This window comes from Onychostoma macrolepis, chromosome 16, assembly GCF_012432095.1.
Source record: "Onychostoma macrolepis isolate SWU-2019 chromosome 16, ASM1243209v1, whole genome shotgun sequence".
NCBI classification, from domain to species: domain Eukaryota; kingdom Metazoa; phylum Chordata; class Actinopteri; order Cypriniformes; family Cyprinidae; genus Onychostoma; species Onychostoma macrolepis.
Window position 1 is genome coordinate 11,707,291 of NC_081170.1, and position 14,956 is coordinate 11,722,246.

The 14,956-nt window shown below is 36.9% G+C and overlaps 1 protein-coding gene across 2 annotated transcripts in view; it reads left to right on the forward strand.

The window, feature by feature from the left end:
• Positions 1–14,956, forward strand: part of LOC131521305 (transcription factor HIVEP3) — a 74,802-nt gene that overhangs the window by 648 nt on the left and 59,198 nt on the right. Inside the window, exon 2 of one of the 2 annotated variants that reach the window (XM_058745894.1) lies at positions 13,935–14,153. The exons of the other annotated variant lie outside the window; for it this stretch is intronic. The gene's annotated coding sequence lies outside the window, so the exon portion shown is untranslated. The remainder of the gene's footprint in view (positions 1–13,934; positions 14,154–14,956) is intronic. 2 annotated transcript variants of the gene reach the window in all.

The following is a 14,956-nucleotide window of genomic DNA, read 5'->3' on the forward strand; positions in this document are numbered from 1 at the left end:
TGTAGCGCAAGCACACATTTTCAGCCCATGCTTTTGTCCCGACGGTCAGCCAAGAATAACGTTTTGCTACATTAAAGCAACATGGCAAACCACACGCCGCAGGAATCTGACGCTCTTTCCTAATTCTTGGAAATGACAGAACATAGACGGAGTCCCCTGTGTGTGGGGTATTCAGGGAGCACTGGACGTTTGCTCATAGTAAAAAGATGCTTAAAGGGGTAGTTCACTCAAAAACTGTATATTCTGTAATTATTCACCCTCATGTTGTTCCAAACTCGAATGACTTTCTTCCGTGGAACACAAAGCGAGATGAGCAGAGGCAGGATGTTAGGGTCTGACAGCCTCAGTCACCATCCATTCCATTGCATCTTTTTTCCGTACAGTGAAAGTGAGGCTGTCATTGTTCCTAACATCTCATTAAATAAATTCATACAGGATTGGAAAAACATGAGGCTCAGTAAAATTTAGGAGAACTGAACTATTATTTTAAAAGCTCATTTCCATTTTCCTGATCGATTTCTGTGAGGAGCACTTCAAAATTGGCATGAAATTAAATGAAAACTCACCCTTGTGTTTTTTAAATGTCTATAGATATTATTGTGAACTATCTGTGTATAGGTTTCATTTTTTAGAAATGTTTTGACCTCGTAATGTTTAATGAAAATGTCATAATTGGACCTTCCAGACTGACAACAGACTTTATTTGTTGACTTATGTAGAACTTCTCCAATCATTTTGTCTGATAAAACTCTGCCCCTTCAAGCTCATGTTCATCCGCCTCCACTTTTGAGTACTACGCCCACATCTCAAAATCTTATGAATAGAACAAAGTTCCTGCCCTACATTTTTCTTTTTTCGATAATCCATTTCATGTAGCCTGTCACAACAAGGAAGAAAAGTGTCGCTACTTCCATTTCATTGTGACTTTTACATCAACATCGTACATTGTAATGGTATAATCTGGAAGGTTTGCTGTGTCATAGTTATTATGATCATATTTCATATTGTGATTATATAATCATGGTTATCAGGTGTCAACCAGATGATTCATATCCTCACATGAAAGACGTATTTTAGTTCTGAACCATTCAGGTTCATTCACTCAGTTTTGCAGATGTCAGTGTTATCATGCATTTGAACAGTATGTTCCATGTGCACTGTTCTTGATGTCAGCGTTTGATTCCGGCTGGTTTGTTTGGAGTCAACTCTCTTATGTGATGCAAACAGTTTCCATTATATCAAGTAACATGAAAAACTGGGCTTCGTTTGCCTCAGACACACTTGGCTAGAGCTAGTTTCATTTAATGCAGTGTGTAGTGGTGAGGAGGGAGAACTTAATGATATTATTTTTGAGTGTATCAGCACAAAACGAAGAACTCTGCGATTGAGACGTATTATTGCTTGAGCAGAATCTGAAGGGAGGAATGGTGTTTGCCTCCTTTCCTTTTTTATTTACCATATTGTCACAATTGTTTGAATGTATCATAAGCAAGACTTTTGTAAAGAGGGACAGTTTGTTTTTCTGACACCCAGGAAAAATGGTTGCTTTTAGCCTGGTAATTTGGACTTGCACTGCAGTCTGCATTAAAGAATCCATTTTTTTTTTAAGCTTTAATCTTCCTTAAATGGACTAGAGACTATATTACTCATTGTCTCTGTATGGCACTACATGTAGTGCATTAAGTTAGACCACTTTTCATTATGAATACTTGTTTTCAATTTGAAATATTGATATAATAGTGATTTTTTTTTTTTTTGGCAACAGTGACTGAATACAATGTGTTGCTAGCTGCTGTGAGCAAACATTCAGGTGCGATCATAGAAAATATTTATAACGCTTAGATGAATAGTTCACTCAAAAAAAAAAAGAAGTTCTGTCATTTATTTACTCCCCTTCGTGTCATTCCTAACTTGTATGCTGTTATTTTTCCTGTGGACTAGAAAATACTTTATGAAAATCCTGTATATGGTCTCTTTTCATTTAAAAAAAAAAAAAAAAAAAAAACAGCTCATAGTGACCAAAAGTTGTGAAAGAGTCAGTAGTTGCATCAGGAATCGCATAGATTCTCCAAGTAATTTAAATATGGTAATACATTTACGTTTAGTCATTTAGCAGACGCTTTTATCCAAAGCGACTTACAAATGAGGACAATGGAAGCAATCAAAATCAACAAAAGAGCAATGATATGCAAGTGCTTTAAGTCTCCGTTAACTTAACACAGTACACGTAGCAAGGTTTTTTTTTTAAATTATACAATAAATAAAAAGAAAACAGTTAGAATAGAAAAAGAATAGAGCAATCTAGTGTTGGAGACCTTTTTTGCTTTTGTTAATTGTATAATAAAAAAATAAGTATACAAAAAGATTAGAAAAGATAGTGTTAGTTTTTTTTTTTTTTTTTTTAAGAAAAAACAAGCGATAAATGAATAGAGTGCAAGTCTAAAAGGGACAAGTTGTTGTTTGTTTCTTTTAAATAGAATTAAAATAGAGAGGGCTAGAGTTAGAGGGTCAAATAAAGATGGAAGAGATGTGTTTTTAGCCGATTCTCAAAGATGGCTAAGGACTCAGCTGCTCAGATTGAGTTGGGCAGGTCATTCCACCAGGAAGGAACATTTAATTTAGAAGTCCGTGAAAGTGATTTTGTGCCTCTTTGGGATGGCACAATAAAGTGACGTTCACTTGCAGAACGCAAGTTTCAAGAGGGCACATAAGTCTGAAGTAATGAATTTAGGTAAAGGGCCAATGGTGGTTTTGTAGGCAAACATTAATGCCTTGAATTCTATGCGAGCTGCTATTGGTAGCCAGTGCAAGTTGATAAACAGAGGTGTGACATGAATTCTTTTTGGCTCATTAAAAATTAATCTTGCTGCTGCGTTCTGGATTAATTGTAAAGGTTTGATAGTACTGGCTGGAAGACCTGCCAAGAGAGCATTGCAATAGTCCAGCCTGGACAGAACAAGAGCTTGAACAAGGAGTTGTGAAGCATGTTACGAAAGAAAGGGCCTGATCTTCTTGATGTTGAATAAAGCAAATCTGCAGGACCGGGCAGTTTTAGCAATGTGGTCTGAGAAAGTCAGCTGATCATCAATCATAACTCCAAGGTTTCTGGCTGTTTTTTAAGGAGTTATGGTTGATGTGCCTAACTGGATGTTGAAATTGTGATGGGTTTGATGGAACAATGGGTTTGATGGAACCACAAGCAGTTCTGTCTTGGCAAGGTTGAGTTGAAGGTGATGGTTCGTCATCCAGCAAGAAATGTCTGTTAGACAAGCTGAGATCTGAGCAGCTATCGTCGGATCATCAGGATAGAATGAGAGGTAGAGTTGAGTGTCATCAGCATAGCAGTGATATGAAAAGCTATGTTTCTGAATGACAGAACCTAGTGATGCCATGTAGACAGAGAAGAGAAGTGGTCCAAGAACTGAGCCCTGTGGCACCCCAGTAGTTGCGACTTGGACACCTCACCTCTCCAAGATATCTTGAAGGGCCTATCTGAGAGGCAAGACTTAAACCACTGGAGTGTGGTACCTGAGATGCCTTTTGCCAATAGGGTTGACAGGAGGATCTGGTGGTTAACCATGTTAAAAGCAGTGGACAGATCCAGCAAGATAAGTATTGAAGATTTGGAATCTGCTCTTGCCAATCTTAGATCTTCAGCAACTGAGAGCATGGCAGACTCGGTTGAATGTCCACTTCTGAAACCAGACTGGTTGCTGTCGAGGAGGTTGGGCTGTGTGAGAAAGGCAGAGACTTGGTTGAACACAGCTTATTCAAGTGTTTTTGCAATGAAAGGAAGAAAGGAAACCAGCCTGTAGTTCTCTAAAAAGACATGGGTTAAGGGTGGGTTTCTTAAGTAGTGGGGTTATACGAGCCTGTCTAAATGCTGAGGGGAAAACACCAGTGTTAAGGGATGTGTTAATGATGTGAGTGAGTGCAGGTGTACCTGTAGGAGAAATGGCTATTACCATTACCTGATGGCTAGGTAATAAGTAATTTGAATTTAAATAATTACTTTTATTTGTAATATTATCTTTTATGTAGTATGAATGTAATCTGGATATGCTACATTTTTAGTGTTGTCATTGTCATGTTACCTACCAGTGTCAGGTGTGGTGCTTCACTATTCACAAATCCTCTCCCATGGCCTCATGGGATGGTAAAGTGTCCATTTGGATGTGTTTCTCCTTGCATTTGAGAATGCCTACTTCCCTACTATGCATGATATAAAGTGTATATATACAATACAGTATGCAAATAATATAGCATATAATGGGCCGTGTATCTTCCTCCTAATGGTTTCATTAGAAAAGAGCATGTCAAGGTCAAAAACATTTGTAACTTTCATAGTCAAACTCTCTTGAAATCCACGGAGGTTGCCGAGGTTAACGGCCATGTGTCGCTGGTAAGTGTGAGAGAATCTTTAATGACCATTGCTTACCTCGTTAGGCAGGACACCGCAGCACCTGTGGTGCGCTCTAACCATCAGACTAATGAGCTGTTGGCGGAATTTCGTCTTGAAGTTTTCTCAGGCTTTAACTGCTCCATTTCCATTTCTTTCACATGTAAAATGGAGGACATGAAAGATTTGTCTCAGTAAAACAATGGCACTGAAATTCACACTGTGAGGAAAAATATTAACGTTCTCTGCTGATGTGTTAATGTCCTTTGTTTCATGCCAGCATGCCACTCGGGCCCCATCAGTGGTGGATGGCATGAAGTGTTGTAGATCTGAAGAAGAGCTCACTGGCCGTTATCACAGCATGTGCCTAGTGCCTTGTCCTTATCAGCCCTCACGGCTTCTCTTTTCTCCTTTTCACCTCATCCTCAAACATATTCACAAACATAAACGCACCGGTTGGACATCAAGTTCACCGCTTGCTTCTCCTCTGCCCACACCCTTTTAGCAAGATGTTGTTGTTGTTGTTTTTTTTATACTTGGAACAGGCTTTCTCTACCTAAGACGTGCTACAGTAAAAATACTTGCCATATTTAAAATGTTGCTTGAATGCAGAGATAAATTCCTCAAAATAACAATTCCTAAAAATTAGCTGGCCAGAAAAGAAATCTGGTTTTGACGCTGATTATTTAATTTTTAGCAGGTCCACTTATAAAGTTCTACAAATCATTGTGAACTTGCATGTTCTTTTATTAACTATTCTGGCTCATTTTGTAATGCTTTAGTCCAGTGCTGTTATTTATCTAAAGCATCAAAAAATAAAAAATAAAAACCCAGTGTTATTTTAGTATTATTGATATACTGTTAAAGTTCTGTTAATATTTTGAATTGGATTCAATTTTTTTTTTCTGTTTTCACTTTAATTTTGGTTAGTTTTATATAGTTTCAGGTAGCAGTGTTTTCTTAAGATTTTAGTTTTAATGATAATATTTTATAATTTTCTTACAGGTTTCTTACTGTTAAAAACTATCGCTGTACATAATATTGTAGTTAATGAATTGTTTTATTGTGATTTTTGACCAGTTTTTACCAAGCAGAATGATATTGCAACATTATTAAATTTGGTCAGTGTGAATGAAAAGAAATTGTGTAGAAATGTAGAGTACACTTAACTTTTTAACACATTTTACCTTATTTAAATGCAAATTTCTGTATTGCAGTAGACAGTAAAAGTTATAATATAATCTGTCATTTTAATATTGTATTACATTTTTCTGTCTTCTGATAGAGAGAACCATTACATTTTCATAGAAGTGCAATAATATAAAAAATTCTGAATTCTTGATGCAATTTGGATAAACAGAAAAAATGTAATTCCACAGTAGCCCTCCAAATATGGATTCTGGATGGTTAATATACAAACTGCTGGGTGGTTTGCAACAGTTTATATTCCAAATATCTGAAATGCAGGAAAGTGTTCTTTAGGGACACCGTATCAGCAGCACAGTAGAAAAACAGAATCATCATCCTGTCAGGTATGTTATTGCAGAAAGATAAGAACTTAGCCGTTATCGTAAACAACCCAAACTGATTAAATGCCCGGGTCATCACACCATTGTTCCCTACTGAGGGTCCTCCACTGACATACGGCAGCCTGCAAAGAGAGGAGAAATGAATGGGAATGTCTGGAAAGGGCAGCAGGTTCTTTAATTCCACAGTGAATGAGCCTGATATCCCTCGTCACCCATCAGTCAGAGATTCACTCGGTGTTTGCCATGCCACAGGGAAAAATGACACCTGAACACTCACTCCCTGGTCTTTGATTTATTGCCTGATGAGTAGCAAAGCTCTGGGAGATCCACTGATCACCAGGCTTTCATTTTTTTTTTACCTCTACCTTTCACATCCACCAGTGCTGAGCATTTAGCTCTTGTTTTCAGGAGCAGGAAATGACAACCTTCTGTTTTTCGCTTTCAAAACAATGTGATGCCTCTAGTGTAGTAATGTAATAGCAAGAGAACAGGAGGTGATTGTCACAATCATCTCTAGTCTGGCACCTCCCATGTTGGCATCCTGTTTATGAAAGCATTCCTGCTGCTGGAGAAGCATATATAGAGTTGGGCCCAAAATCTGAGAACAAAGCTAAAACTGTTTTACATTTTAATTCAATGATAAAATATATTTTATATTATTGTTTTAAAATTAATTAGCTTTTACTTTTCTATTTACTTTTACTTTATTTTTGTTTTTTTTTTTATTTGAGTAATTTTAGTATTTCAACTTTCAGTTAACAAAAACTGTTTTTAATAGCTTTAGTTTTAGTTAACAATCTAGCTTCCATTGAAGATAAGCTGATGTATGAGATTATATAAGATGATAAATAATATAATTTGTAATGAATTTACCATATTTAACATCTAATTTGTTAAATGAGAAAATATTGCACAAATTTATATAATATAATATATAATAAACATCTAATTTGTTTTAAGTTAGAAAATACTACTTTTGGATTTTGGACCCTACTGTATTTGCTTGTTGTGTATTACATGCATCACCAGTTGTCTTTTTCTGTTGCCTTTTATAAATGTATTCTACTTTTGGTCAGTCTACCTCGATAGATGACATTTACGCACAATTACTGCACACGTTGCTGTGAATAAGCACTGTGCCCACAGCTGCAATGGGTTAATCATTAGTCCTTCCACAACAGTTCCACATACCAGTTTGGGTGCCGTCACATACTTTACTATCCACATTCCAACCACCCTCTCTGCATCGTACTTTAACAAGTCAACAGCTTTAGCTTCACAATGCATAATATTAATTCGATTTTGTCGATCTTTGGGGTTTCAGAGTGTTTGAAAGCATATTTTCAGTTTATAGTTTTTGTATTGTGTTGGAAGTTTGTTGTTTTTGTTTCTTGGTTCAGTCTTGATGATATTTCACCCAAAAACGAAAATTGTCATTAATTACTCGCCCTCATGTTGTTGTAAAAACCCGTAAGACCTTCAGAACACAAATTAAGATGTTTTTTATGAAATCCATGCCCTTTCTGACCCTACATAGAAAGCAACGCAACTACCACATTCAAGACCCAAAAAGGTTGCAAGGACATCGTTAAAATATTCAATGTGACAACAGTGGTTCAATCATAATTTTATGTAGCTATCGTTGTGGTACTCTCGTGAACATGCATTGAAGACTGACACGGAAGAGAAGAAATTGTTGAAAAAGTCATTATTTTTGTTTTCTTTGTGCACAAAAAGTATTCTCATACCTTTATAAAATTAAGGTTGAACCACTGATGTTTATGACTATTTTAACGATGTCCTTACTATCTCTTTGGGCATTGAACGTGGTATAAAAAATATCTTAATTTGTGTTCCGAGGATACACAAAGGTCTTACAGGTTTGGAATGACATGAGGGTGAAAAATGAATGGAAGAATTTTCATTTTTGGGTGAACTATCCTTTTTAAGGCCTTTGTTGATCTTCCATTTTAGTCTGTGTTTTATTATTAGCATTTAGGCTAACACTACTGTAAAATTTAAAACTATTGCAATCTTAAAAATATCAACGTGACTATTGTTCATATGTTAGTCTGACAACGTGAACGGAAGTCATTCATCTTCACTGAGAGTTAGCAACATAAGAGGGCATTGGTGATGCATTGTGGGCATGCCCACCACTGTGGGAAAATTTCAACTTTATGCAAATGAACAACAGAAAACTTTTGGAGTGCAATTGGGGTGAGTTTGCTTTATGCCTTGAAAATGGCTCAAATTGCATCATTCTATGCCCAACCATTTAGTGTCATTTAGCAGTGTCTTATTGTGCAAAATTTGGGTCAGGTGTTTGTGTTTGTGCTGTGCAGTTGTGTTGAACATCGTCTGGCTTGATCCCAGGGGACTGCTGGCTACCACTGCTGATGAGGATTGCATTTCCTTGTCTGGTACTGGCAAGGATGGCCAGCTCCCGTAATGCAAATAACTATGGGCATGGCCAACACTAATGACAGCCTAAGCAATAACACCTCATTGCTTTCTATATTTTGTGTTGCATGTTTGTTAAAGCAGGCAGACGTAGATCAGGAATTATAGCTTGGGAGTTAATGAAGTAGGAGCAATAATTCCTCCCTCTTCCCTCAGGTCCCTTGTTCTATTTATTGCTGCTGTTTTTTTTTTTTATTGGTGTTCATTTAAAGGTTCGTATTTTGTCCTGCACAGTTTCAAGACATCAAATGGCTCCCGTTTGTCAAAGGCTGTCCTAGGCCGTACCCAAAAAAAACTTCTATTGGCAAAAGTAGAATCGTCACAGTGTCTGCAGTGTAGTGACAATCAAATAAGCTGTAACAAACAACTTAAAATTAAAGGAATGGTTCCAAAAATGAAAGAGAGATGGAAATTTACTCCAGATCTGTTCCAATGAGGATCTACATCTTGGAGAAATTTAGCATTACATCACTTGCTCACCATTGAATCCTCTGCAGTTTATGGGTGCCATCCAAATAGCTGATCAAAGCATCAAAAGTAATCTGCATGATTCAAGTAAGATAATTAATGTCTTGTGAAGTGAAAAGCTACGTGTTTGTAATAAACAAATTCATGATTAAAACATTCTTAAATTCCTTTAAGCATTGTAAAACATTTTGCCAGACTTTAAAGGAGGTATTTGGTGTTTTATGTTTTGCCAACTGTAAAGAAACTTTAATGTAGAACGTTTAAAGTGGTGTGAATTTGACTGACTGAAAAGTTTAGTTTAATTTTGCATTCCTAAAGATTTCATTATACCAGTTGCTAGTTCTCTTGCTCAGTTGACCCTTATGTAGTCTGCATATAAATATTTTGGTTCAAGGATAGAATTCATTCCAATAGGGTTGTTTTTGGATTGATGTACTTCGTAAACAAAGTCAGTCTGGAAGATGTTCCAGTCACAACGTTACCCAAAAGTAATGTTTCAGTTATTTAGATTAGTCACAGCTGTGAGATTCACTGGAGTGCAAAGACATTTGTCTGATGGGCTTTTATCTGATGTTTGCGGTTTACTTGCATAATTATTGATTGGTTTGAAATGGATCGTATTGAACGGGAGGAGAATACTCTGCTCTTTCAGATCTACACTGTTGTACTGTGATTATTTTAAACTGTCTTATCTTGTTGCTCTTAGGGTCAAATGTATACAATTTCCCAGAATCTGAGTGCTGACAACCAGGAGCGGCTCTTGACTTCAACGTCATACAGAAATAAGATTCTCTACCCCAAGGAAAGCCGATCCAAAATCTCTAAGACTTCTCCGCCTCTCATCCTTTTCTCCCTGAAAACATGTGTATCTGCATGTGTCTTCACGCTTGGCCTGGCCTAACGTCTTCCTTGAATATTGGAGAGATCTCTCTCTGTGTGTGTGTGTGTGTGTGTGTGTAAGTAAGAGCGCGAGGTGCTTGACCACGGCTGAGCTCAGCAGTCAGAGACAGACACTCACTGTCTGTTTCACTCTCACACACATTCCTCCTCCCTACATCCCTTGCGGTCTTTCTAGGGATGGAATAAACTATGTATTTTCAAAATCTACAAAGTACAAGTTACGTTTACATGTGCAGATTTTTATTATCAAGCTACAGGCTTAATTTGCCCAAAGTATAGGCCTACTTGGATTATTATGCATATGTTAAGGTATGCACACAGTGTATGTCACGTAAATTTCATCATCAGGTATGCTATGCATTTGTTTGTACGTATTTTCTAGTGTTTGCATCAACTTAGCTTGGACCTTAGTCTGACCAACTAAACCATTTATATTATTTAACTGGACACAGTACATCATCTTGCATTAAAACACGCAACAGATTGGAAGAGAACACATAATTTTTAAACACTTTTTAAAAGTTGGACTATATATAATTTGATATGTCATTTGTCAAACTGCGAAATGTGACACAATGGCCAAGGAAGTCCACCTGAGTATGTAAGATTGTATAGATGGTGCTTTAAACGGCATAAATTTAGCCTTGCAACTTTTCAGTGAAAATATCTTTCGCCATGCTAATTGCATCAGTTCTACTGAAAAAGATTAGAAATAATCAACTAGTTCACTATCAATCAGTTCTTAAGGTCATTGCACACCGAGTCTGAAATTTTTGCACGTTAAAAAATAAATATGACCTCACGTTGTGTCAAGCATGTTTACACACTGCCTCCGAAACTTTCGTCCGTCATAAAAAAAAAAAATTCAGATCAGGTTCGATTTTCTGCGTTTTCGCATCCGTAGCATGCATTTGGATAGGAAAAGGTGAGGAATATGGAAAAATGCACGCGAAAATTTCGGACTCAGTGTGCAATGACCCTTACAATCAGATGCTTCTACACACCTCTATCTTACAATGAAAGAAATATGGTGTTGGATTTACATTGAAACAGTTTTCCCTCAGAAATTGATAGTGAATATCTTTGAACTCCCATTAGTCAGTGGTGAATACATAATGGGTAGGTGCGGCTCTGCCTGCTTTGACAGACATTGGAAAAATTTCTTCGGTTCTGTCCATCTAGGTCAGATGCGTTTTTTTTCATATTTAATGCTGTAAATCTGAAACCTACTGTATAAAGTGCTATATAAATAAATGTGACATAACTTGACAGTGCCAAATTGTTGAACTGGTGCAAACATCCACTCATCATATCACTATGATCAGATGCTTTCTTAACTGCTGTTTTTGCTGGCATCTTGGTTATGTGTTTATTTTGTTATTGAGAGGAAGGCGCGCTGCACATATTTACATATTCATTTAAACTCTGCTCTCAACAGCGTGGCTGGCTAACAGTATACTGCTGTATAAAGGTTTTATGAACTTCTTTTCAAAAGAAGTGAAGAATGGAAAAACTTCGCCAGTATATCCGGAACTTTATTAGTAGCTAGAAACATAATTAAATCATCCAAAATAGTTAATAAATGAGCATGGAGGAGCTAAGGAATAGACCTATGTAGAACCTGATTGATGAATAATGTGTTTCAGTTGAGTGGAAAACGGCGCGCTGATTGGGTGCGGTGCTGGCGATTGGCCGTGTGACTGGAGCTGCTTCTTTTCTCTTTGCTCAGATGGAAGGAGGGGTTTAGGGGGCTTTGGCTGGTAAATCCCCAGGCGCAGAGGGGATCAACAGCACCAGGCTGAGCTCCAGCAAAGCATCTCTGGCATCAGCTCTGTCATTAGCATGGCCCGCTTCAATTCCCTAAATCTCTGACGGGCCTCTCGGCGCAATCTAGTTGTGATATCCCGCACCTGTGATTCTGAGTTCTGCCTGCCTTTTAAGCCTCAAGGGGGTTTTGCTGTGTGCACAAGCATGGTACTGTGGAAGACAATGTTTAGGGCTGCAAAGTGAAGGACAAGTTGTACATTGTCTGAGGACATGATGTTTTGTCCATTATTTGTTGTATATGATGCACAGGTTGCTGGAGCATCCCGGAGACACCTTTGCGTATTTGTATCAGATGTCAGTCAGTGCTGGTCCTAGTTGCGGAGCAGCTGATGTTAAACTGCATGTCTGAAACTATGTTGATGGTTACATAACCACACGTCCTACGAGTCGCTTGTCGCTGCAGCTGTCTGCCCAGCTGCCAGCAGTCAGAGAGCTGCCAAACATCCTCACAGTCCAACAGGAGCTGCCTATCGCACAGACGCTGACTTTACACCTTCATTTGACAGTCCAGTCTGTCACATCTCATGCCTTGTTTTAATGAATGATCGGCCCAGAAACACTTATACGGTGTGTCAATGGATTATTTCATTATTTACTCAACCTCATGTCGTTCCTGACCAGTGTGACTTTTTTTGTCTTCTGTGGTTGAATGGTCTTTTCCGTGAAATTACAAGTTTTCAAGTTTCAAAAACATCATAAAATTGCTCTGTACAAGTTTGCATGCTATATTACAAGCCTCCTGAAGTCATACGGATAGCTTTGCATGAGAATCAGACTGTAATTTAAGTCATTGACTGTAAACTGTGACATCTGTTCTAGCTCTTTTAAGAGAGTTCACGAGAAGTATCAATGTGTAATTTGTGAAAATTATTCTTTTTTTTTTCTTTTTTTTTTCTCAGTGAATCATTTGTTGAACGTTTAGATCACAAATGATCTGATCCAGTTCAAGTGAGTCAGTAATTCGTTAGTAAATGTTATTTTAGTATTCATATACAATTATAGTTTTAAGTAATATTATGAATTATCTTTATATATATATATATATATATATATATATATATATATATATATATATATATATATATATATATATATATATATATATATATATATATATATATATATATATATATATATATATATATATATAATTTTTTTTTTTTTTTTTTATAGAATGTCTAAATATTTTTTAATTATTTCAGTTTTAGTTTGTTTTATTTCTCTTAGTAATTTTGGTACTTTAAGAAATTTCAAATTTTCCTGTAGTTTAAGCTTTTCATCTTTTTTATGTTTTATTTTATTTCAGTTTTGTTTTAATTAACAAAAATGTTTTATTTAACAATAACAACACTTCTTGGAAGGAAGTATCTTTGTCAATATTTTATGTTTTTTTTTTTTTCTCAAACAAAGCTATCAAAGGACTAGAGCTGGTCCGAATACCATTTTTTTTTTTTTTTTTTTGAGCTTCGAAGCTTCGGTAGTAATCAACACCGAATCTTCGGAGGGAGGGGGCTGAACATATTCTTCTCTCTAATAAAGGCAGGGGTCTCTGTGTGTCTGTTTGCATTCTTATGTTGAGAACCGTTCATCCAATCGACTTCACGCGTGGCGGGTGTGTTGCTGCGGACCCAAGGGAGTGCAGTGTGGCGTTTTGGTGCAATATGGACACGCGGCACATTCAGAATTAATAAACTTTTAATAAACTACAGAGCAGCGCGAGCTGGAAGCATCGCGCCTCACACGGGCAGGGCTTAAATGCTCCAAGAACGGACACTGCACTAGTGATACAAAACACACAGGTCTGTTAAGAGCAATACTTCTAATAAGGTAGCCTAACGTTTTTCTAACAAAAAAAAAAATCCCTCCCAAATCAGAAATTAGCAGCACAGTAATTACTGACACCGTAAAGGGTAGGCTATTTAAATAAAAGAAGAACGAAAAATAAATGAACGAAGTTCAATGAACCGTAATAAATAAAGAACACTGTATCATACTTTCAATAACAGCATCACACATTTTAATTGACAAACAGTTTAATATAAAATTACATTTTTATGACTGCCGTATTTTCTAAGTGAATTAAGTGCATGTTTTTATAGTGTAAAATTACTGATTAACATGCAGGATAAAAGCAGCTTGTTTTTTTACACCAACAATATAGGTATAGGCGTACTACTTGCAGAACTTGGGTGATTTTTTTTTTTTTTTTTTTTTTTCTCAAACTTGATGCTGTTGTGGTAGGCCAGTTTCAAATCACATATTTGGCACACTGCCTTTGTCTTGTCCTCACTCAATTTAAAGTGCTCCCACACAGCTGAGGTCTTCGGCATTTTTGTTTTCTCTTCCAGATGAACCGAATCATGACGTTCATGACCTTCACTTATGGGCGATTCATATTCGCGGTGGATGCCAGGTGTTCGGAAAAAAAAAGAAAAGAATATTCGAATCTCAAAATTGAAAATCGAATGCCAACCCACCGAATGAATAATCGAATATTCTGGTCCAGCCCTACAAAGGACTTTGGAAGACTTATAATATAGTGCACAAGACGCATGGATCATTTTAAGGTACTTTCATCATGCTTTTGCATCACTTTTTGCAGCTTGAAAACTCCTGTCACCCTTGGAATTGCATGGGGAAAAAAATGACAGTTTACGTTCTTCAAATTTTCTTCTTTCATGTTCCACACAAGAAAGATTTGGAGCAAAATGATAACTTTTCATTTTTGGAAGCACCTGGTAGCAAAAGATACAATGTAAATAGACACTAAGAAAATACTAGCTAAATACAAATGACAGTATTTTGTGATTTGCACTCAAGCTCAATCAATGTGTAATGTACAATGGATTACCATAATGCACTTTTGTTTGCGTCGCATTGCCTGGTTACAGGAGCAACAAACTCGTGACTTGTGTTTGTCTGAGTATTTACACTATTGTGCACTTTAGTGTGTTTAAAGATCAGGTATCAGTTTGTGTGTTATGTTGGTTTTGCCATTGTGTCCCAGCCCTCAGTAAACACAACTCAAGTAATGAGTGAAGTTAGACTGCAGTGTGAGGCCATTGAGCTTCCTTAAGTGAGAGCTACCTGCCTCTTGACATAGTACAGTCTGTTCTCAGCTGTACTGTCTGAGGTTTTGTGTCGGCAAGCGAGAGAGAGTGAGAGAGGGCACATTTTCAGACTTGTCTTTGCCACCTCACACACGTGCCAGACTACAAGAATAACCTGATTTGGATCTACACGATTGCCAAACAAAGCCAAATGACAACAGATTTCTTAACCATCTAGTTAGCATCCTTTTATTTTTGTCTTTGTTTATATGTTGTATCATTAGCATGTTAAAATGGCCAGTGGCAGGTGAATTGCAAAT